Source organism: Lichenostomus cassidix, chromosome 2 (genome assembly GCF_008360975.1).
Source record: "Lichenostomus cassidix isolate B80296 chromosome 2, HeHo_3.0, whole genome shotgun sequence".
NCBI lineage: Eukaryota > Metazoa > Chordata > Aves > Passeriformes > Meliphagidae > Lichenostomus > Lichenostomus cassidix.
The window spans coordinates 140,025,772-140,039,463 of NC_139482.1; the positions used below are offsets into that span (position 1 = coordinate 140,025,772).

Below are 13,692 nucleotides of genomic sequence, written 5' to 3' on the forward strand. Positions count from 1 at the left end.
AATCAGGCTCTGGACAGATTCCTAGTCTTTTTTTAGGTGAGCTCCTCTGCTCCCTGACACCAAATGATTCTGCAACAGAGACAAACGAATAGAGAACTCAGTCTCCAGAGAAAAATTAATATTTAACAGCTCTTTGTAAATAACCTTTATTTATAGAACAGTTGCAGGTTCTATCATGCTTGGTAAATGGGGATGCTTTCTATGCAAGAATTCTGCCTTGAGGGACTCAGTGGATGCTTAATGTCGTCTGTGATATAATAATGAAATAAATATGTCTCTCTCATGGGATTCCCTTCCAGCCCCTGTTTCCTGTGATTAACTTCAATATTGCACACTTTGTCTCTATTCACATCACATTCCTTAATACTGTACTGAAATGTTATTTGGAAGGTAACACCTTCATTTCCTGAGGGGAGGGGTGTTGAAGGTTTTGACTGATGCAGATGGGTCTGAGGCGATCTGTACCTCCATCACTTATCAGAGTTTTGGCTGGCCTGGGGATTCATGAGCTCAGCCTCTCACTCTCAAGAGAGTCTGGGATGGTGCTGTTATCCCATTTTATAAATGAGTGAAAGTAAACCTGGAGAGATGGATTAGGATATGTTTCACCCCAGCTGCCTGTAAGTTAAGCAGTTACTCTGTAGTAGCTGTCTGACCACTTCCAGCATCAATTGAAAGACTGCACCATTTCCAGAGATGTTTCACCCTGCTTTAGGACAGATGTTTGAGGCAGGTCACACGTGTAGCCCTCAGAATTATGTCTCTCCCCATTTAACTCTGAGCCATAAACTAGATGGGGGAAAAGTAGACAAGAGGAATGCCACCCTGACCAAAGATCTTCTATACAATTTCTGTTGGTGGTCCATAGCAGTGTTCCAGGCTGCAGGATGTCCTTGCTTGTCATGCTGCTCTGGTCACACAGTGCCAGGAGCCCCTTCCAAAGCAGCACAGCTAATCTCTGCTACACATTACTCACAGCTGGGCATCCAGGATGTAACAACTTGGAAGGAAATGCAAAACCAGTCCCTGGGCATGTATGCTAAGGTGCTAAAGGTTTGTCTAAACCCTTCTAGCAAGCCAGGAAGAGAATTAAGTCTTTCCTTCCTATTTACACTGAAGGTGTGTTGTCATGACCAAAATTAGAGTGATAATATTATTGCTGCAGTAATACAGCAAACAGTATGGGTATGTTAGGCAGGTCTGACTTGCATCCCATACTTCTTGCTAAGTTCTTTGCTATCATTTTAAACATTTCTGCTAGCTGATGGCAACCTCAGCAAGTCCAGAGGTGATCCCAGGATGTGGCAGGTGCTGTGATGGAAGCAGGGTCTCTGGGTGGATAGCAACAGCCACAGAGCAGCACATGCTTGCAGCCACCTGTGTCAGCTGCTCCTTTCTGAGAGGTCTGGGATGGAATTCTTCTTATTTTCTACCACCAAGGACCTGAAACACACCTCGAAAAACCACATTTTACTGCTTTTATAGCTTCATGGGGCTTGCAAGGCAGCAGCCAGGACAGGCTTTGCAGAGGGATGGTGGGAGGTCCTGCCATGCTGGAGGGGCAGCACACAGAGGTGACAGGCAGTGGCTGTTGTGGGGGAAGCTGGCAAGCAGATGGATGAAGCTGGCATTACCAGTGGAGTGGAGGAGGTGAGTGCTGCTACTTTAGCTACCTCAGAAGGACAAGGGAGGCTGAGAGATTTGAACCAAATGCCCTGACCAAAAGGAACTTGTGGAACCATTCCTTGGGAAGGGTGGGAAGGGTTTTATTGATGGTGACTGGCAAGGATAGAGGGATGAGCAGTGATACCTTTGAATATCAGAAGGCAGGGGGTGAAGTAGCTGAAATGGGAATTGTGAAAAGGTACATAAATAACATTTCTACCTAAAATTTTCATCATATGGCCAAATTTTGCAAAGGATACAGAGAAAGTGCTGCAGAATAGCAATCCTGCTTGGGCTACCTGCTAAGAGAAATGCTCTCAGGTTGCATGTGAGAGAGGTGTGGCTGATAGCGAAAATACTGACAGTGTAGCAGATGGGGGAGCAGGGAAGGTCAGGAGCTCTGCTGTCCCTGTCGCTGAGCAGAGGTGGTGCAGAGGTGAGCAGTGGACTGCTGGGGAGGGATGACTGTGCCAGGAGTCTGTGTGATGGAGCAGACCTGGTACTGAGTGATTTTGGGGAGTCCCTGATGCATAATGCTCCTCAGTGCTGTGATGAGTGGCAGGTCTGGGTAGTCAGATCTGCCCTAGAAAGCTGTTCCCAAGGAGGGAAATTTGGTTTATCAGAAGGGGGAAAAAGTAGAAGATGGGAGCCTGTATTTTTGTTTGGATAGATGCGCACTGAAGTTGTACTGGAAAAGCTGAAATGTCATTTACAAGGGGAAATAAATGCTCCTCAGCAAACACAGACTGCTGTGAAAGAGTTTACCTGTCAGGTCCTCAGCTCAGCATCAACTGCTTGGCCTCCCTGTATGGGTATAGTGTGCTATACAGATTTTCAATTTACAGTAGTTTGGGACTCACCTGTAGTCTGGAGAGGTAGAACATGCACTCAGGCAGGTCTGACTTTCCCACCCCTGAGGATAAGGGTGGATCCAAGCAAGCAGAGCTCTGTGTGGGAGCAAAGGGCACATCTTGCCCAAGCGAGTGCTCAGAGATACTGCAGTAACAAGAACTCCCCCAAAATGAAGCCTGGGGGGCTGTTGTGTTGTGTTTTGTTTTTCTTGGGTTTTTGGGTTTGTTTGGTTTGTTTGTTTGTGGGGGTTTTTGGGTTTTTTTTTTCTTTTGTTTGTTTTGCTTTTTGATTTTTGTTTATTGGTTTTTTGGTTTGTGGGTTTTTTTCATTTTTTTTAAACGGTGGTTTGGGATCCATGTACATACCTTGCATTGCAAGTTGGTGATCTGTCCCAAATTCCCATGTAACCAAGCATGGGGTCTTCTCCCCTGACTTAAACCCTCATTCCCTTCACTTACAGCTAAACTAGGCTTTGCTGGCTTTCCTCTTCACTGGTCCCAGTGGATTTAAAAGGTATAGTGCCACTTCCATGTCTGCCTAGTAAGCAAGAATATCAAGGGATAGAATAGAGTTCAGTGAATTGAAAGGAGAGAGATTAGTAGTGACAAAAATTGCAGTGAATGGTCTTGGAGCTTCCCATCTCCACCTGTTCTAGACCTTTCCTTTGTTTTTTTTTTTTTGTGCCATCAGTTGTTTTTGGTAGTGTTGTTTTCTCAGTGGCTGCTCACTCATGGAGATGTCTGTTGGAAATCAGGAGGCTGATGTTGTTCTTGAAAGGAGAAACATGTGGACCTGTGAGTCTGCCTGTGTGTTGGAGAATGTGCTCCTGTCTCCTAATGCAGCAAATGCAGCAGGGGCATCACATGCTTTGCATCACCAACAGTTTCACACAAAACAGCTTTGCACAGGTATTTGCATAGGTAATTTGTGCTTAGTCCCAATTTTTCTGTTAGTGGTGTTAGGGTAGAGCATCCCATAGGCACTAAGCACAGTAGTGGTCTCTAAGTTGACTCAGTTTTCATTGTCAACATTAGTTATGACTCAGGTATAAACAATCTGGCACGTTTCCTGTCTGCAGTTCTCCAAGTACACTCTTCTGCTTGCATGCCTCAAACCAGACTATCACTATGTTTGCCACACTCTGAAATCCAGCAGGCTTGCAACAGATGAATCAAACCCCGCAGTGCTCGGGGCAGCTGCATTTCAGATACTGCTGTGAGTGTGTGTAGGGAAGGGCGAGCATGGGGTGCAAAGCTTGGGAAGAGCACCTATTACAGGAGGAGACTTGAGCTCCAGTAGGACAGGGAATGGCCTTGCATTTATTGTCTAATATTATATTAATATTTGATTAATTGTTATTAATATTGGATTAAAATGTGTTTTATATTATTTATATTATATATGCAATTGTTTCTGTTGAGTATATATTAACTATTATATACTGTGAGAGTGCATAGAGGAATTGTGTGGATTTTTTTAGCTCTTCTATAAAGCATTCAGTGTGTTCCCTTCTTGATGTGACCTTGCTCTCCTGTTCAGGAAGTTTTCCCGTCTGACCATCCCAGATTCACTTTGGCAGTTGCACCCACACCACCTGAGCTGGGACCAAAGCCCTTTCACCACAGCTGGTTCCAGTGGTCCAAGGGGTGCCCCACTGCCTCCCTACACTCACACAGTCAGAGCAGGTTTCCTCACCAGCTCAACCCAGGCTTTCCCATAGCAGAGTCTCAGACGTCTGGATTCTTAAAATAATCATGGTTCAATGACAGAATAACAGCTTGAACTGGTGTCTCCGGAGGTGGAACCCCAAACAAAGCAATCCTTGGGCTTTTACACTCTTACAGCCTATGTGCATGGAAGTTGGGCTCTTCCTGCTGAGTTTTTGGCTCCTGCTGTGTCTGTGAGTACCCAGTCACATGGCTGCACACAGGTCCTCTGTGCCCTTTGTTGTGCAAAGGGTCGGTGCCAGCTCTTGCCTCAGGCTCCCTACACCCAGAGCTCAAATCTGCAGCTCTCACTGCAGCTGCTCACCAAACTACCTGCACTGAATGTATTCCTCAACATCTCCAGTAGTCTTACCTTTAGTAAAAGAGCTCTCTGAGTAGCCATGGACAGGCCATTCCCTCTGATAGTGGAGGAGTGCAGAGAAGGAGCAGCTTTCTTTGATCTTGCTACTGCTGGAGTCGGTAGCAAAATTTCAGAGGACTTCAATGAGCCATGATCAGCCCTCTAAAAATGCTCCCAAAGCACTAGGGGAAAGCACTTGTGAGTAGGTGAGAAACAGCCCTTGTATGCCTGTGGGATGGAAGGGAGCACACCCTTATTAATAAGTGTTGCTTCTTTATGAACACATTTCTTTTGGTGCATGTTATCAAAAGGAAAGAAATTTCTGCAGCAGCAGCATAGCATGTAGGGCTGTCTGGTGGCAATAAGTTTTCATCTCTTACTGTAGAAGTTATGCCACTTTTTGTAAGATAAGATCCAAAAGTACCTTCCTTTGCTCTCTGTGAAAATCTGAAGGGTGTGTTTTGTGCGTGTCATGAGGATCTCTGAGCATCTCTTTCCAGCTGAGTCTGGATGAGTAACTGTGTCATTTGAACGAACTCCTGATGCATACATTAGCCTCATGCTAGCCCTGACCACCGGAGGTGGCAGTGAAATCAGAAGTACACCCTGTGTGTTAAAAGCAGTGCAAAGCTTCCAGAGCCTGCTGTCACTTACATCACCTTCAGGGATTCCTAAGAATGGTTTTGAGCATAGAAAGGAGACAAGGTAGGCTGGGGGGCAGATTTGCATCCCCTGGCATGTGATGTGTGCCCACGGTGATGGCGTTGCCAAGCATGAGGGGATGGTGGTGCTCATCTCCTTTCCCAGCAGAGAACAGCTTCAATATGTCCTTCAAGCCTGAAGGTAACCCGGAGAAAAACTCCAGGTTTTTTTTTTTTTTCCCTGTTGCTCAGCCCCTGAGATGGCCCCAGCACCCCTCTGCAGTTGTGATATATCTGGTACACACGAAGCTGTGCACTCAGGGACAGGAAAAATGGAGAGGAGGGAGATGGTGACCTCCAAACAGCTGCTGTGGTGGCAGAGGGGAGGGAAACAGTGATTTAGCTGCTCTTGGTAGAGGGGTAGGTGACTGCAGAGAGCATTTAAATAGCAAAACAAGCAGAAGGTATTTTGAGGGTTTCATAAGCTAGTTGCAAAACTAGTAAACATGAAAAAAACTCATTTATAAGGGTGGACAGTTTCAAGGCTGCATCTCTAAGCAGCATCCCAGGGTTAGGAGAGCCATGTGATCATTCCAGTATCTTGGTTTGCTTCAGGCTCATGGAGGCTTGGTTTCATACCTGTCTAGCACCTCACTCTTCTTGTCCATCCTTGTTCTCTTTGCCCAGAGGTGCTGGATCTCTGAGAGGAGGCTCATGTGCTGCTACAGACATGCTCATTTTGCATTGCTTTCAAATGCCAGAATTTTGCAAGAAATGAGATTTCAAATGCATCAGCTCTTGCCCCCTGCAGTGCATGTTAGTGGCCTCATCTGGTCCTGGTGTAGTGTCCACTCAGGTGGAGGTTCCTGGGCTGGGTTGAGTGTGCTCACATTTTGTGTCATCACCACGACTGTGCAGCACCAGGTCCTTTTAGGGGAGAAACCACCCTTGGCTGTGCAGCCTCCTTGGTTGCTGTCAGTTTGCTTTTCAGGGAACTCCAGCAGGACAAAGCTGGCTGGAACTGATACGCTCTGTGCCTCTGCTCTTCCTCAAGCACTCAGCCCTGAGAACTCTGAAGGGCTGAACAACTCTGGGTCACCTCACAGGAAACAGAGATGTTCAAAGAGTTCATGTAATTAGCTGCACTTTCCTTTTTAGATGCTCCCAAATCTGCTTGAGCCAAGAAGCCAGCTGCCTTGTTTGCTGGCCAGGGCATTCTGTAAAGACCTCACTGTGTGTCCTGGGGCTTTCCCTGGTTGTTCCTGCTGGCAGGAGCCTCAGCTGGGGGGATGGCAGCACTGACATTGGAGATTTGAGTACTGAACACATAGAAAAATTAGGTTGTGTGTGCTTTACAAAGACTGGATTTTATTCCAGGCAATTGGAAGCTAGGGGTGGGAGGGCTTTGTATTCCTGTGAGTGAATTTGGTGAGTTGGTTTTTTGTTGGTTTGTTGTGTCTTTTTTTCACTTGATCAAGAAGGTGGCTGATAGCATGGCTAGATCCATGCATGCTGCCTGTCTGTGCATCCTTCCCTATGCAGGTTACTGGAGGTGCCTGGTGTTCTTCTGCTGTTCCTTACCGATTCTCCAAGACCTTCCTCAGCAGAGGGTGGGTACCACATTGCTCTGGGCACCTTCAGCACAGCAGAGATTAACCCAAAGTGTGCCTTGTTTCATAGGAAGTCCAGGAGGGTGGTCCTCCCTTTGCAAACATTGGTGTCGTTCTGGTGATACCACTTGCTCTTTGCCCTCTGCAAGCACACTCAGCTCATGGTCTGAAGGGTTTGGACAAAATCTGACTGCATGAGTTGAAATTTGTTTGGTTTAACCCTAGAACAGATATGCCTGCAAGGGGCTATCATCAGAGACAGTAATGCTTGGTGTTGCTTATTGCTCCTGAGCCACCAATTGTAGAACATCTAGCTTGTAGCTCAAAATTGCTGTTTTTACCATAGTGTTAGCAGAGAGTTTTGAAGTATATTGACTGGGGAATACAACAATATTTAACACTTTTCTTTTTTTTAACTTTCAAAGCAATTTGCAGCTAATAGTCCTCCTGACGCCCATGTTAGCAGTGTCATAGTGTGTAAACTCTTTGGGACAAGGAGTGGGGCTTGTTTGGGTTTGGAGCAGTGACATTGAGATTGGAGAAAAACTGTTGATCTGGGTAAACCTTCTTGCCAGAGAAATCCTGCCTAGGAATCATACAGAGAAATGACTTCACATGAGTAACTCAAATATGCTGGAGAAGGTATTAGGATTGGGATGATTTAGTGCAGTTAAACTGTTTCTTGCCTTTGTCTAATTTATTTAAAGCAGTTTTATCTGTCTTGGGGGGGCAGTGTGTTCTTTTCTTGTTTAAAGTTCCAGAAATCTACATGGGGGATCTTAAAATTGGATGAGCACTGTGTGATTGAGGCATTTCTGAGTTAAGGTGTAACCTGAAGCATAAGAAAATAAAGGTTTTCTTAACTTGTTGTATTAGTAAGATCTATTTGAACCAGTGTTGCATATCATTAAACATATGGTGAATCACATCTGACAGACATGCCAAAAAGAGTCTGAGATAACGTGACCAGGATGTCATGCAGTAACAATATTCACTTAAGAGAGTAATCTCTGGAATATAATCTTCAGGGATTGTAAAATTAAATTTGAAAATGTATCCCCATTTCTAACATGCCCCTTGGAAAGTAAAACCATGGAACTAAATGGTTGTTGTTCTTACAGCAGCTTGTGAAGGTTAAGCTTCTTGTTGTGTCTCAAGTGCCTCTTTCCTGCCCTTCACATGCCTTAGGACAAAGTGAATCCATGCACCTTTTATTGTAGCACGCTTGTACTGCTCGTGGTGGAGGTTTACCATAAGAGATATGGATGTTTTCTGCTTTGTTCTTCAGGTCTGCCAGCTGTTCTTCAAGTCCTCAGTTTTCCTGAAACAGTGACCATTTGGGGTGATACCACTGCTGCATATCAATGGACAGAAAGAGTCTGGGCTTGTTTTGGATTTATTTAGGGTTTCTTCAACTAGAAGGCATTGCATGTAGTTGTGTATGTATCAGTGCTGGCACTAATGGTGGTGTTCTCCAGGGATCTTTTACACCTTTAGAGAATGTATAATCTAATCTAATTACCACAACCTATCCTAACACTGTGGTAATTAAATTTAAGAGATTACTGAGGTTGTAGAGTATGGTTTTCTGAGTTAGCTTCCAAACCTACCTAATCCATGTTTTAAACATCGACTTCACCTTTTGACTGATCTTCTTTAACTTCCACTGTGTTAGTCAAGCAGCTAATGGGGAACTCTTGCAGGCTCCAGTTAGTTTGCATTGTCCTTATGGAATTAGATTGGAAAAGCAGAACGTGGAATTGTGATCTTTCCTTTTTATGTAGACTTTTTGAAGGAGGAAGACTACAATGTGTGTATGTATGTGAATCATCAAACGATTGACAAAAATACAAGCAAAAATGTTTTATCATTGCTGCCTTGACCAGTGTTCTGAGTTGAGGTGGGCATGCCTGGAGGTTGGGCTAACATGTGGGCAGGAGTGCGGGGCATTGCAGTTCCTGTGCATTTAGCATGGGAGAAGAAAGCCTGGAGTTCTTGACCAGGGCTCTGCTGATAGAGGCAAGCTGCCCCTGCCAGGTGGGATTCAACAGCAGCAAAGCTTGCCTTTTGGCCATCTGAGCTAAACTCAGAAAGTCTTCAGGAGGCTGAGGGCAAAGTTGTTTCTTCTTCATTCTCCTCTTCCCTTCTTCTCCAAGCCCTTGTAGCCCTTTGTTGCTGCTGGTTTCTTTCTCTGTTTCTTCTAAGCCACCCCAAAGCCAGTAGAGGTGCAACCCAACACCTGCTGTTTTCATCATCTGCCTACAAATTGCTCTTCCCCTCAGGAAAACCCATCAAAATATCCATGTGCATGCACGCATGAAATAAACTTACAGTCCCACCACGATAAATGCTGTATTAAAATCGCACATGTAACGTCATCAGAGCAGTGGTTTAAGCAGGGCAGATGGAAAATGCCCTGCTGACCTAGTGCCCATTAAAAAAATGTATCAGTACCTAGTGTCAGTGGGCGGCTTTCTTCTTTCCCTTTCTTTCCTTTTCTTATCATTCCTGTGCTTTCTCTTCAGAAGTTCAGTGCTGCATTAAAGAGATTACAGGTTCTTTTCATCTAACCTCTTTTTTCCCCCCAATTTTACTTCTTCCCAGCAAGCCTCAGGGGTTTTTTGGTTTGGGGTTTTTTTCCTTTTTTTTTCTTTTCTTTCTTTTAAAGCAATTGATTTATAGCTCTCTTACCTGCTGGGAAAGATTGACCTGCTACTGAGCATCTTCAGACAGCCCTTCTTATGAGTCGCTTGGGACTGAAAGCAAGGAGAGGGCCAGGTTGAAAGGTGTTTCTTTCCTGATGCTCTTTACACCCCAAGGAAATAGTGATAGCTTGTGCTGTTTTTATACAGTTTGATGCACAATTGTGTGTTTATGTACCTGCATCTTGAAATGGGGTTGTCAAAGGAGAAAAGACTTTTGGGTTTTTTTCTCCACAAACATCCTCTTGATTTCTCCAAATCTGAATGAAATCTTGCGTGCACTTTTTTTTCTTCACTCTTTCTCTCATACTGTGCTTTTGGTGGATTTTTGCTGTGCAGTTTTGTTTTCACAAACTTCAGGCTGTGGTTTGTTTTCCCTGAAACATGAGGTGTGGATTCCATCTGGAAACATTTCAGTGGGTCATTAGTTTGTGGTTCTCCTCCACTGCTGCCTTGGTCACTCTGTGCATGTTTGGGCCAGGGGACGTGGGGAGAGCAGCAGTGCTGAGCCACCATGCAAGAAGTGAATGAGGAAGGATGCCTTTCGCCTCACTTCTGTTCAGGACAAGCATGATGGACCATGGAGAAGCCTATTGTGTTGTTCAGCATCTAAAGCCTGAAAAGATATTTCAGGGCAGTCTGGACAGGGTTGCCTTTGTTTTTCCCCTCCAGTTCCTGCCATCTTGATCCCAACGCTAAATTGTTTTTGCATTCAAAGGAACAAACTTGACGTGCCAGGATGGTTGTTCTTCATCCTTTCTAAAGGATGAATCAGCTGGTGCTGAATTTCCTCAGACACATCTTCTGCTTTCATGTGTTGGTCTGAAAACAGTGACCTCAGCAGCTGGGCTGATTTATTCCACAAAAGGAGGAAAATCTGTCTATTCTTGTTTGAATTCAGTTTTGAAAGAACAAGATCTAGAATTAAAAGCAAATGATGAGGAAAAATCAGGCCCTTTTTAATTTGCTTTCTTACACCTAATATTAAGGCTCTTTTCTCACTTGCTCACGCAACAGCTAAGGCCAAGTTCCATGGACATTGCCCTTGAAGTCTTTTAGTTAGTGTCACCTTTCATTATTAGGAAACTGCCAGAGATGCCACGTTTGAACCTTGGCGAGTGACAAAAGAGACCAGTGAAGATCTAGGTGCTGGCCCTGCTCTGAAGGTGAATCAAAGTGGGGTGACCCATCCTGTGTGCTTTCTCCTGTCCTTTCTTGTCAGGGGGTGGTTTGGATACAACAGACAGATGTGAACTGCCAGTATTTGGAGAGGAGGGGTTTGAGAGCAGATTTCAGCAGCCGGATCCAATTTCCCAGCAGCATCGTGTGCAATTGAGCTGTGTTTCATCATATTCACTTTATTTTAATAAGTGTTACAAGGGGATTGCTCAGTGACTGCGTGAGGATTTTCCATTGCAGGCTCTGCAGCCTTTTCACGCTCCCTGGCTCTCTTTCCTCCTCCTGCAGTACCTCCCAGTGCACATGGGATAACTTTGCTTTAGAAATGATCTTTTTTTCAAAAGGGCAGCAGAGGCCCATGGCCTCTATGAGCAGGATGGGATTTTAAGGATTTCCTGTTTGTTCCCTCTCTCTCCCCTCTGAACTCTACCCTTTAATTTACTGTTGTGGTGCCACAGGACACAGCAGAGAAACAGAATGCATAGGGTCATCTGCAGCCCAATTCCTCTTCAAGCCCAAAGCAGCCCTTTTCTGCAGGGACTGCCTCTCAGGAGCATTTCTAGAGACCACACAAGTCAGGAGCTATGTGAATTGTTTGTCTGGTTTCTTCTGCCTAAGCTTCCTTCACTCCAGGAACATTTTGGTGAGGGTACAGAAGACAAAAGGTGTTGGAGCAGGAGCAGATCACTTCCACAAGGCAAAGAAGTCATGAAGAGAGAGGAACTTTGGGAAGACAAAAGTAATACAATGATTAATTTTTTTTTTTTCTTGGGCTTCTCTTCTAGGTGAGAAGTATACAGTAAGTCTTGACCTAGTTCCCTGAATATCACAAAAGTCTTGAGGTAGGAATTGCTTCAGGAAATGTTCATGGGCAAGTGTAGCCCAGCCAGAAGGCAGCTGATCTGCTGGAGCTGAAGCTCTACATAAGTGTGTGTTTTGTCAATGCTTTTTGTTGGCAAAGAGGTCTGAAACCCAGGCTAGATATGAGAGGTGATGGCTGATGAATGCTCCTCTGAGACCTGGTTTCAAGTCTCTACTGTCTCCAGCTTTATTGATGGCACTATTGTTTGTCCCCTTCCCTGCTTCTTATTTGGATTTTGGGGTCAGGTGACTTCAAATAATAGCATCAGCTCTTGCTGTGGAGTGTGTTTTATCCTAAACTTCAGAAACTGCTGTGCAATTAAACTTTCACATAAAGCTTCAGGAGAAATAACCCAGGACTACTTCAGTCTGGCTTGTCACCGTGCTTAAGGCATCCTTGCAGGTGATAGGGAGGGAGGGAGGACAGGAGTGCTTCTGAGAGGAGGTGGAGGGGAGGAAGTCATGAGCAGCTGGCTTGTGGGTCAGTTTTGGATTGCCAGTAGTTACACAGGAGGTTTGGCTACATGGCTAGCTGGAGGACTAGCCAAAGATGTCTTGGCTCCCACGTGTCTGGGGATGCTGAATTGATAAGTATTCATCAAAAAGCATGGACAGAGGTGTGTTTTGGAGGAAAACGTGTAGTTGCAGAGACAGGTTTGAAAGTCTAGCTGGTGTGTAGTTGCTCCAGCAGAACATCAGGGAGCTCCTGGATGCTCTGCCTGCCTGCCCTCCACACTGGCCAGGCTGCCCACAGCAGGGGCAGGTCTGTCTGTCTGTCCTCCAAAAGGAGATCCCTTCAGTGAGCATCCTGCTGTTGCTTGGGGAGAGCATGGCCCAGTTGCCTTAATTCCACTCCCTTCTGGTGTGGAGAATGACTTTGGGACTACAGAGGTAATTTTTCATGCTGTTTAGGAAACAAAATAAGTTGGCTGGGCTTTACAAAGCAAGCAAACCAATCAACCTGCAAATGACCGAGCAGCTGGTTAACAGTTGGCACTAAGACACATTTCAGCAGTGAGGCTGTGGAAGTGCTGCCTTTCCCCAGTGTGTTTGGTTCCCAGGGGTGACAGGATTGCCAGGGTGGCAGTGACAGCCAGAGCTGTTCAGAGGCTCTTTCCCTGCCCTCCTTTGCTGTGCAGCGAAGTCTGTGGAGAAAAGCACGCCTGGTGCTGGTGGGTTGCCATGGAAAGAACTGCCACGTTGCACACAGTTCACAGTGGAGTGTTTGGCTGTTTCTTTCTGAGAGAAGAATTTTCACAAACGTTACAAAACTGGGTGACCATCTAAATTAACGCAAGCTGGTCACAGAATCAGTGTCTCTTGAAATTGTGTCATTAAGGATTTTTTGTTGTTGTTCTGTCCCTTGGAAGGAGCACACGTGTTTTGGCAAAAAAATACTGAGTATTAGTGTCACACTGGATTTTGATGACTGGATGGCTGGAGCCTGTTTTGCAGCTCTGAGGAGAGAGCAGGAAGGAGGAGGGTTTGCTGAAGTGGGTGGGGGTGAGCAAAAGCCCTGGGCATGCTGCTGCAGGCCTGGTCCTAGCATCCCAGAAACAGGGGGAGAAGAAACCAAGTTCTAAAAAATTCTAAAAAAAAAAATATTTAAACAGATACCCTTCAGTGAGAAACATTTTTATGGAGCAGTTTTCCTCCTTTTCTGCATTTCTCAAGTATTGCTCAAGCATCATTGTTACAGTTGCTTCATCTGGAGGAGCTATGAAGTAGCCCTAGGGGAAATCCAAGCACCAGGGAGGCAGAGAGGCTGATGGCTGCGCTGACTCCAGCTCTGAGCCAGAGCTGGGAATAATGAGTACACCAGGATTAAAATGTGTGGGGGGAGATGGGACGAGGCAACTGCCAAGCTTCCTTTGTCACACTTAGGTGTTCTGATGGTAAACCCTTCCATTGGTAAGAAATAAATAAATGGGAGGCTTAGCCAGGCCTTCTGTTGTTGTTGTTGTTTTCCTTGTCATTTTATTCCTCCATACAGTAATAATTTCTCCACGTGAAACATGGTCCCTTTTGTGGTTTGGGAGTGTAAGGGGTGTTCCAGGCAGATGCCAAAGCATCCAGGCTATGGATGGTCCAGATTAAACTCAATTGTGAATGTAG

General features: G+C 45.3%; 1 protein-coding gene across 11 annotated transcripts in view; it reads left to right on the forward strand.

Moving 5' to 3' along the window:
• Positions 1–13,692, forward strand: part of ZHX2 (zinc fingers and homeoboxes 2) — a 74,620-nt gene that overhangs the window by 37,276 nt on the left and 23,652 nt on the right. Inside the window, exon 4 of one of the 11 annotated variants that reach the window (XM_085053492.1) lies at positions 10,620–10,703. The exons of the other annotated variants lie outside the window; for them this stretch is intronic. The gene's annotated coding sequence lies outside the window, so the exon portion shown is untranslated. The remainder of the gene's footprint in view (positions 1–10,619; positions 10,704–13,692) is intronic. 11 annotated transcript variants of the gene reach the window in all.